Source organism: Meleagris gallopavo, chromosome 8 (genome assembly GCF_000146605.3).
Source record: "Meleagris gallopavo isolate NT-WF06-2002-E0010 breed Aviagen turkey brand Nicholas breeding stock chromosome 8, Turkey_5.1, whole genome shotgun sequence".
Classification (NCBI taxonomy): domain Eukaryota; kingdom Metazoa; phylum Chordata; class Aves; order Galliformes; family Phasianidae; genus Meleagris; species Meleagris gallopavo.
Window position 1 is genome coordinate 19,654,651 of NC_015018.2, and position 9,768 is coordinate 19,664,418.

Genomic DNA, 9,768 nt, shown 5'->3' on the forward strand with positions numbered 1-9,768 from the left:
AATAATAATAATCTATGTTTAATTGTATCTTTTTTTTTTTTTAAATTTTAATTTTTGCCCACGGCCTGTTGTCCTGTCACTGGACACCACTGAGAAGAGCCTGACTTCATATTTTTAATGCCTCCCCCCACCATCAGATATTTGCACATATTGATAAGATCCTCCCAAAACTCATTGTTCTTCAAGCTGAGCAGACTTAGCTCTCCTAGCCTCTTTTTGTCTGACAAGTACTTCAGTCAATCATCTTCATGGCCATTTGCTAGCCTTGTACCAGTAAGTCTATGACTTTCCTCACTGGGGAGCCAAGAACTGGACACAGGACTCCAGATGTGTATCATTAGTGCCGAGTAAAGAGTTAATACTCTTCCTAATGCATCAAGGGTGCATTGCTGATTCATGTCCAATTTGGCCACCAGGATAAGCAGGTCCTCTGCTTTCCAGTTGGTCAGACATTTGTCCAGCCTGTCAAGGTACCAAGGTAGCAAAATCATTTGCTGTATCAACCATTCATCCAATTTTTTTATTATCTTCAAACTTGCTGATGTTGCACTCTGTCCCATCATTGAGATTGTCAATGAAGATGCAACACAGTTCCAGTCCCAGTATCAGTCCCTGGGGTACACACAATAGAGCTACTGGCCTCTGCTCCATCACCCCTGAGCACAGCAGATCTGATCATTTTCAATCCACCTCACTGGATGATTCTTTAGGCTCATCTTGAGCAAGTGCTATTAATCAACAGTACATATTACTATTGTTTATATGTTTATGTAAAACATTGTTGATGTATACGTGTACATAAACCTATAATACCTCATTATAGATAATTTATTCAAGAAAAGCTGGACTGGAAATTGTCAGGACAAATAAATGATTTTATTCACGTTGGATTAACAACATGAATGCTTATAGCTAAGTATTTGCTAATAGCTAAGTACTAGGATGATCATTAATAAACTCTATTTACTGTTGGACAGAAAATGGCTCTGCCTCACCAAACCTAAGAGACCTTAGTGGAGGCCAAGACTTGTACAGAGAGAGAAAAGCTAAAATTGACCTCAGATTGATTTATGAATTATACAAAATCCTTGGGAGAATCTGGGTCTGAACAGCAGCCTGGGGAGCAATTGGACACAAACTGAAACTTAGGAGAGTTTGTCTTTACATCAGAAAACACTTTTTACAATGAGGGTGGTGGAATGCCAGTATAGATTGCTTGGGGAAGTGGTGGAGTCTCCACCCTTGGAGCTGTTTAAAAGCTGTCTGGACAAAGTCCTGGGCCATTGACTCTGAAGGGCCCTACATAGGGTCGGACCGGATGACCTCCAGAGTTCCCTTCCAACCTCAATCATTCTCTGATTCTGTATAGAGGAGGTTAAATATATTCCCCCAAATCCTTTCAAAGCAAAACCATCAGGAAGTTGGATTTGGTCTTGCCTGACTTTGCAGGACTCTGGCAATGTGTATGTGGTTTTTGTTAATAAACTTTGTTTATAATATTTCAGAGAGAGAGAATCCACTTTCTCCAGGGTTATGTGTGGCCTCTGGAGTCTTGATAATCCCTCTTTAAAGCAAAAATAATGTTACTGTGATAGACACACTCTACTATCCACTGACAGATCGATGCGGTTGAAATTCAATTTGTCAGGGATTTAATCAGCATGCTAGAAGAAAGTAAAAACCAAATCATACTTAGATTATACTGTGATACAGGGAAGGTACTGGACACAATTTCTGTTTGTTCAGAACTAGCAGTGTTTGTTGCAACATACACTGTCAAGGCTATCAGTTCTACTTCTTTGTTAAAGTCTGTATATTTTGAATCTAAATTTGTCAAAGCAACAATGTGAAAGTCTGAATTTAAAAAAATCTCCTTTTTGGCAAAAGAAATGTGTGTGGTGTTATTCTGGCATGCTGCTTAATTTGCTTGGTTGAAGATATCTAATCCACCCTATATAGTAAAAAATTTCCAGGAAAGCGTATATGGCTTTTTTTGTACTAGAAGGTAGATTCAGTGTAACACAGTAACTCTCATTCATTTTTCAGTTGTTTACTGGGGCCATTTCAACAGTAAAGATCTTGCAACCTTGGCACTTTCTCTTTCCCTCCCTGGACTTTTGGATGTGAAGTGATACTGCTAGGAATGCAAAATGCTATGAGATGAGCTATAAAGCTTTATTCTCTTCAGATGTCTCTTTACTCACAGAGTGAAATCATTGAGTTCAGACAGAAATGCCCGGAGAACTAAAAGAAAATAAGCAAAAAAAATGAGGAATCCTGAAAAAAAGATAATGATGGCATTTGATGTATGAAAGAGAACAAGAGACTGTGCAAGTGTTTGTGTGTACATTCCCCTGGGTAGGTGCTTCTCCAGTGTTTGAAAAGGACTGTGTCTGAACTGAGAAAGTAGTCTAAAAATAGTGAGTGATTATGGGGAGAGAGGAGTAGGTGCACCACTGTGTTTAGTACAGCAGGAGCAGAGTTTTTGATAGAACTAACTGTAGACAAAACATGGTATTTAAAGTTAGTGCTGGGTAAACAATGAAGCTTTTAGTTTCAAAGAAATGGTCTGGAGGCTACTTAAACTTTCACTTCAAAAATCATAAATCTAATGGAGAGAAACAAGCAGCTTCTTTGTGATCAATTTAAAACTTTTTGCTAGGCCCAACATCAAATGCTTCCTTTAATTTAGGAACTACTAAAATGTTTCTACGCACAGTTTTTCTTTTCTCCTTTGTTTATTTTTTATTTCATATTTTTTGTTCTGGGTTGAGAATTAAAAGCTTTTCTACAGAAAACAGCACCAACAGACAGTTTGACATTTCTGAGATGAATGCTTTAGTTTGGAAATAACTAAATTTAACATGCTGACTGTCAGCGCCCAACATCTCTCTCATTTAAAATTATTTCCCAACTCCATCCCAATTTTTGGATCTTTTGAAAAAAATCATGTTTGGCAATTTTGATGACTTGTTTTTTTCCCATCTCTCTTGCAGGAGTTTATTGGGAATTGCCCCGGAATTTGTTCCATTGTTTAGTGCACATTGCCACTCACATGCAGCAGAATTATTATATAAGCTATCAAAGCCAAAGGTCTTGAAAGAGGGAAGGGCAGATATTCTTTGAACTATAGATAGAGAAAGCAGAAGTAGGCAGCAGATATCGGTTATCGTTCTGCAACATGCTTGAATAGAAGTGTAATCATTAAATACATGATCTTCCTAAATTACTGAGATAGAGAATTTCTAGGAGAAAAAAAAATGAAATGTTTTCTTCCTTCTTCATGGAGAGAAAAGAAAGGGTACCCAGAACTGGATTATGTAACTTGAAATTCGTGGTGATTTTCCAGAGAATTCCTTTCTGGCAAGCAGTGCAGTGCAGTGCAGAAATTAAACAGCAGAAGCTGATCTGAGCCATTGGGTGTTGGGAGCTCACAAAGAGCAGTGGAGGAAAATGGAAGTTGCTTAAAATTGCCACTGTTTTATTCTATAATGGCATTTGTGGCTGTTAGGAGAAGATAATTAGTTCAATTATATTTTTTCATTGTCACCTGAACTGATTTTTTCCACTAAGAATGACTGAATGTGCAGTTTATCTTTGTAGCAAGGCAGAGAACTATTTAATCAGTCGCATTTCTTGTCACTTACACATTGTACATTTCCTATTCTGTAAGCTATTTGCCTGGGGCTGCTCTGCAGGGCAGGAAGGGGGAAACTTCTTCACTTCCATCTCTTATGAATTACTGAGCATTTGCTTATATTCCTTACTGGAAGGAGATTATTCTTCCTTGGATTCTGCTTTCCCCTGGAATAAAATTATACACATTGCACATACTGTTGTCACAGGTGATGGATCAATATTGCTGCGTTGGGGCTCTAGCATGTGTATATATGTATATGGATAATGTATGTTGCACATATAAAACATATTTATATTTTACATATAAAATACTAATATGATTCAGCCTGTTCACCTCTTGTTGTAATGTGGTGGAACAATGCCTGCTCCTTTCCATTTGCTTGTACCAGCATGTTCGAAGGGAAACTATCTGAAATGCAACTCCATCAAATACTGTTATAGACAGAAAGCCTGGCAACACCGAAGGGTTTTAAAACCCTTTCCATTCATCAAAGTCAGATGGATCTTTTTTGTTTTCTTTCTGTTTTTGAAAAGTAAAACCAGTGCTCCTTCATTACCTCCAGGAGCTGCAGTGCATAACAGCATTCCCCATTACTGAAAAATAACCCGTCATTCCCATTCCCATGCACATGGAATGTACCCAGTTGGAGGGGTTTTGCTGTCCACAAGAACACTTGCTTCAGCAAGGCAAGCAGCCTGGTTTCTTTCCCTTCCCTGCTGGAGGCTGAGAGGGTATCTGGGGATATCTCTGTGCCGGGTTTCCTATGCTCTGTTGTGAGCATCTCCTCTGGCCAAGTGGGCAGGGCACTGAACCCTGCTCTATCTCAGAATGGCTATTTTTATGTCCTTGTAACCTCAGCTAGCCCAGATCCTACTAACAGTGCCAGTGTGGCAGCCCCTCAGGAATGAGCTGAGCAAGCTTTTGCAGTCTGATGAACTCTGCAAGCTGTCCTTGGCTGCCCAGCAAGTGGACACAATGCAGACTTGGTTTTGATGATGCATACAAGCCGATTACTGCCTCTAAAAACTCAGTGAAACTGTGAATGCTTTGAAATAAAAGAGCCATGACCTCAGATCCTGCTGAGTTGTCCTTCCATTGGCAGCAGTGCCTCTGATGTGTGACTGCATTGCAAGGAAACCACTGCTACAGAGCACACACACAGCTTGCACCCTTCTTCGAGGGCAGCCTGCAGGCTGCATGCTGCTTGCACAGGAAGGATACAGAGGTGTTCCAGAGCAATAAAACTTGTGAGCTCACTGGCTCAGGAGAGCTCTGGTTGTTTGCATTGATACCAGTGTAGCACAGTAACAGTCTTGCTAAACTGCAGTTCTAGTCACTGATTATTTTTCAGTTTTACTTAGTTGCATTTATGCATACTTTTGGACAACAGCCACAACCCCCCAAAAGTAGGATTTTCTGAGAAGTAATTGAAATCAGCTTCCTTTTTTCTTATTCCACGATCCTTTGATAATGTCACTGCTCTCAAAATAACTTTACTGAAATTCTCAAATAAGTTGTAATCCTGGTACAAACATTCATTTCCTATTCGGTTTTGAGCTAACACAACATGATTATCATACTACTGCTATGGTTTGATGTATTCCAGATCCCTACAAAGAAAGGCAGAGCTCCCCTAGCTGCTGCAGTGCCAGATCTTTGTCTTAGTTCCAGCCTCGAAGGAGCTTCATTTGAAGGAGTTCCTGTTATCTTAAATAATGGGAAGGACAAATTGAAGGTAGGGTTCAAGATTGGGCCAATGCCAGTGCATATGGATCATTTAAAAGCAGTGAATTTTTCAGTGTGTTTGCAGTTTGTAATCCAGGAAGCCTTCAGATGTATAAACATTGAAAAGATGTTCTTTGTTCAGTAGAGTTCTACACACCAGAAAATTTAGACACTCACAGGTGCAATTAAGGTTTCCAAAAACAAGCAGATTTCCTGACCACAAACTGTTGATTCTGTTCCAACTTAGTCCATTTTATTCCTTTCTTTCTCCCAAGCAACACATTTACGATGTGTCTGGAATTGAGGAATCACTGTATTACTGTATATGAAGGAGAAAAGGGAGCAGGATGGGATTTTCAAATGTCACAGTTGTTTGAAATGTTCCTGGTGTTGTTTATTTCCTTGTTGTTTTGCTTGTTTTTTTTTTAGTTTGTTTGTTTTCTATAATGGTTGGTCTGTTCTTGTATTCCACAAATTGCTCCCTTACAGAACAATGCCGTTACCTGCTCTTCCAAAATATACTTTTCTGCAGTTCTATTTTCCGCTCCTATAAGCTTATAAGCAGACTGAGTTCTGTTTTTCCCAAGGGAGCCTTTGTCTGTCAGGACTTGCACGGCTGAAGCCAGCCAAAGTTGTGCAATTACATTTTTAAGCACTTGCAAATAGTTTGCCAAAATGTTCTCATTGTTGCCATCCTCCAAACATACCTTTCTGGTATCTCCCAGATTTTCCCAGTGTTCCTGATCTCCGTATTGTAAATGTTGCTGGCAGGCATATGTACATTTTACGTATTTTATTTTGCAAATCTCAGCAAAGTTGAGCCAATTTCTGAGCAACATGTGCCTCAAGGACTGAAAATAGGAAATGCCACACTGAAGCAGACTCATAATCCAGCTGCTTGGCTATGCTGTTGTCTAAAACGGCTACAGCCAGATGCTTCTGGCAGAGTGCAAGGGACCTCCTTTTCCCTCGTAATTAGAAATTATTTTAACTACTAAAAAAAAGAGAGTTACAATTGGTCTGTGTAGCCGATGGACTTTGTTTTCTAAATTTCATGCTTTTGTTCTCAACAGCCGCCTACTGCAATGAATGTCACATTTTTATTTTTTGAGGGAAATTGTTTCCTTTTGTGGCTTGGGGTTTGCCGAATCAGATGTCATCTTGTTCCATAGCTTCAGTGAGTCCCACCACACATCTCCGAGTCCCTGGCAGCTCTGCAGTGCATTTCTGAGAGGAGCGAATTAGTACTGCATGCAGTATCTCAGATAAGGCAACAGCACTGATTTGCCACAGCATGCAATGTTGCATTCTCCTTACTGTTCTGTACATGTAATGTGATTTGCTTTTTCCTGTAGCTGTACGGTGGGATCAGTTTCTTGCTGAGTAATTCACAATGATGTCAAGTTGTTTTTCCTAACTGCTATTTTAGAGCTTGTGAACCTTTCCTTCCTATGAAAAGCATTTTGCTTTTATGGACCCCAAACTTCACTAGCCAGCCTGTCCCACGTGTTATCTACTTTCTCCTGACATTTTACATGTCAATTTTCCAATTATCATTCCTGATATTTGACCAGTTACAAACATGGATCTTTCTGGTCTGAAACCCCACTGATCATCCCATGAACTTTTAATAAAAATAGACACGATATTTGTTACTTCCAGTTCTTTTGCACATAAATGGCTTTTAATGAGAGACTGTATTCTTAGCAGGCTGGCCTGTTTATTCTTCAGCTCTTTCAGCATTCTTGGATGCTCACCATCTGGGCAGGTTGACAACTTGCTAACAGACTGCTGTCGCTATCCAGGCCTTCATGCAGGAAGTGTGAATAGGTCAGAAAGTCCTCTTCCAATTGAAATAATTTGGTAGGAGACATAAAACAAGGCTGAGTTAAAAGCAACTTTGGAGAATCCAGAACTTGATTTCTTGAATGGGAGACTGGGGCAGTAACATACTGATAACCATTATCTACTTCCATTTATTTGGAGAATAAATAAACTATTATGTTAATAGGAATATGCATATTTGGGCAAATTACTCCCTGCTGTAACAAATTTGAAGACAGAAGTATTACACCAGCGTGACTAATTGGAGAAATTCAGAGTCTCAGAGCACAAATACAACGCTGCTTCTGTATGGCACACTGGTGGTCTTTGTATTGGGCAAATTCCTGTGGCATAGGTTGGTCTCTGAGCACTTTGTTTAAGCGAACAATAAACAGCCCATGCCTCCAACACCCACTGTTAGAATTCAGAGCAAAACCTAATGGAGAAAACCTGCCCATTAGCAGCAGGTCTGGCACTGCAGCTCAGTCTTCAGAAATGGAACTCCCCAAGATCTACACTTTTATAGGTCAGTTCCTGACTACAACAGCCCTTTTGTCCACCTTGATCAGGAGTCTGAATCACAGCTGCACAGCCATGCTCAACTCTGCAGAGCAAGTGTGGGAGGAGAGGGCTTGCGGCCATGTGAAAGGTAGCTGCACATGTTTGAAGTGTGTATTAACAAACCACAGAGAAAGCATGCTGTGCCACAGGGGAGGGTTTGGGTTTTTCCTTCTGCTGAACCTGGATTAATTACTACCCTGGCATTTTGGTGGGTGGTAGCATGTTCCCCAGTCGTGTCTCCACGGCTGGGATTCACTGCGTGCAACAGAGAGGTGCCAAAAGCAAAAGGCTGTTTCCCAAGCAAAGGTCATGAATGTGGGGCAGTAAGTCTTTTACTGCATGTCACAAGAATGGGGTGATTGCCTCAGGGGGGTTCCCTCCCCACCGAAAAGAAATGCATTGTGTCTTCAATGGTAAGGAAAATATTCCCTTGAAATGGAAGAACTAGGAGCAGTTATAACTAAAATGCTGCTGCAGAGATTACCAAATACTACAGTTTGTCACTACTTCTCCCTGTTCACATTAGTGAATGTAGGGGAGGAGAGTGCATGTTATAATGTGCTTTTTAATGGGAAATAAGTAGAAATGGAGACCTGCAAGTCCTAGACATTACAACAGACAAAAAAAGCTATGCACAGTGGAGTATCAGATATTCTGAATGTATTTTAACATCACTCTCAGAGCAGAGGAGCGTACATTCTTTTATACTTGTGCTCCTTTAAAGTTATAGTCAGGTGGTTGTAGGAATACAATACAATTTCATTAACAATTGCCCCTTGGATATGAACATAACTTAGCAGTATTGAGGATCAGCAGCATCCATTAACAACCTTCAATACTGTCTTCTGTAGTACTTTTAGTACTTGACATACTCTTAGTCATAAACAGAACAATGAGGAATGTTAGAAAATCCATTACAACTACAGAAGAAAATCAGGCAGCTGCAGATAACACCCTGTGCTCTAAGGAAGGGATTTGTTTTAAAACAGAGTTTTAAAAAACTATAAGCATATGATAAAAAGTCCTATTTAAGTTTTTTGCTTGGGACTCCCACTGATATCAGAAGGAATTCTGAGCACAAAGCCAGGGTGGGATATGGGCCCTATGCTCAGAGATGTTAAACTGTCCAAGCTCTGAATCTGGGAAGAGACAGCATAGGGAACCACCTAATGAGCCTTTACACTCTTTACACATTAAGGCTTAACTACCATGAGCCGTGTTCTAAAAATACCCCAATTCCTTTTGTGGTGCAATGAAATGCAATACTTGCACAATACCAAACCATCTGTAGTCCCTGTGAGACTCTGACCGATATAAACAGCCTGTAGAGAGTGATTTTCAGAAGAGAATAGATTTAGATTCAGCGTTTTACAGTGATTAATTTGACCTTCCAAAAATGACATCGACATTAAGGACTTCCTGAATTATTGGCACTTGACCACATGTAAAATTTTGTGAAGTAACATCCAAACTGATAACTTAGTTGCATACTTCAAATAAATCCCATATCATCCTGTACAACTCCATGGCTGGTTTCCCTTGTATCTTGAATGTAAAATTCTAGGGGCTCATACTCCAACGAGATTTTCAGCTCTTCCTTTAAGCCCAGGAATAACAGTGAATTCCCATAAATCCATAATAGAGTTTCAGAAAAGGTTAATTTGGGAAAACAACTACAGCAATACTATCGCATAGGGCTTATATTTGGTTGTCTCTGAAATAAACTCCAGGAACCAACCTTCTCAAGCAGGACTGTGAGGCAACATATAGGGCATAGATTTCAAACGATGTTTGTAAGTGAATGTTAGTAGCAGATTAGCAGGGCTATCTGAATCCACTAAAACTCCACAATATGTCCATAATGTGAAAGATACATATCGCCATTATTTATACAACTGATAAGAGAATATAGAGAGGATAGAGAATGCATGTAGGCAAGTATAATGGGAGAAATCAGAACAAAGTCAGTGCACATAGTTCAATAGGTTATTGAGGAAAAGACCAAAACAAAAGACAAA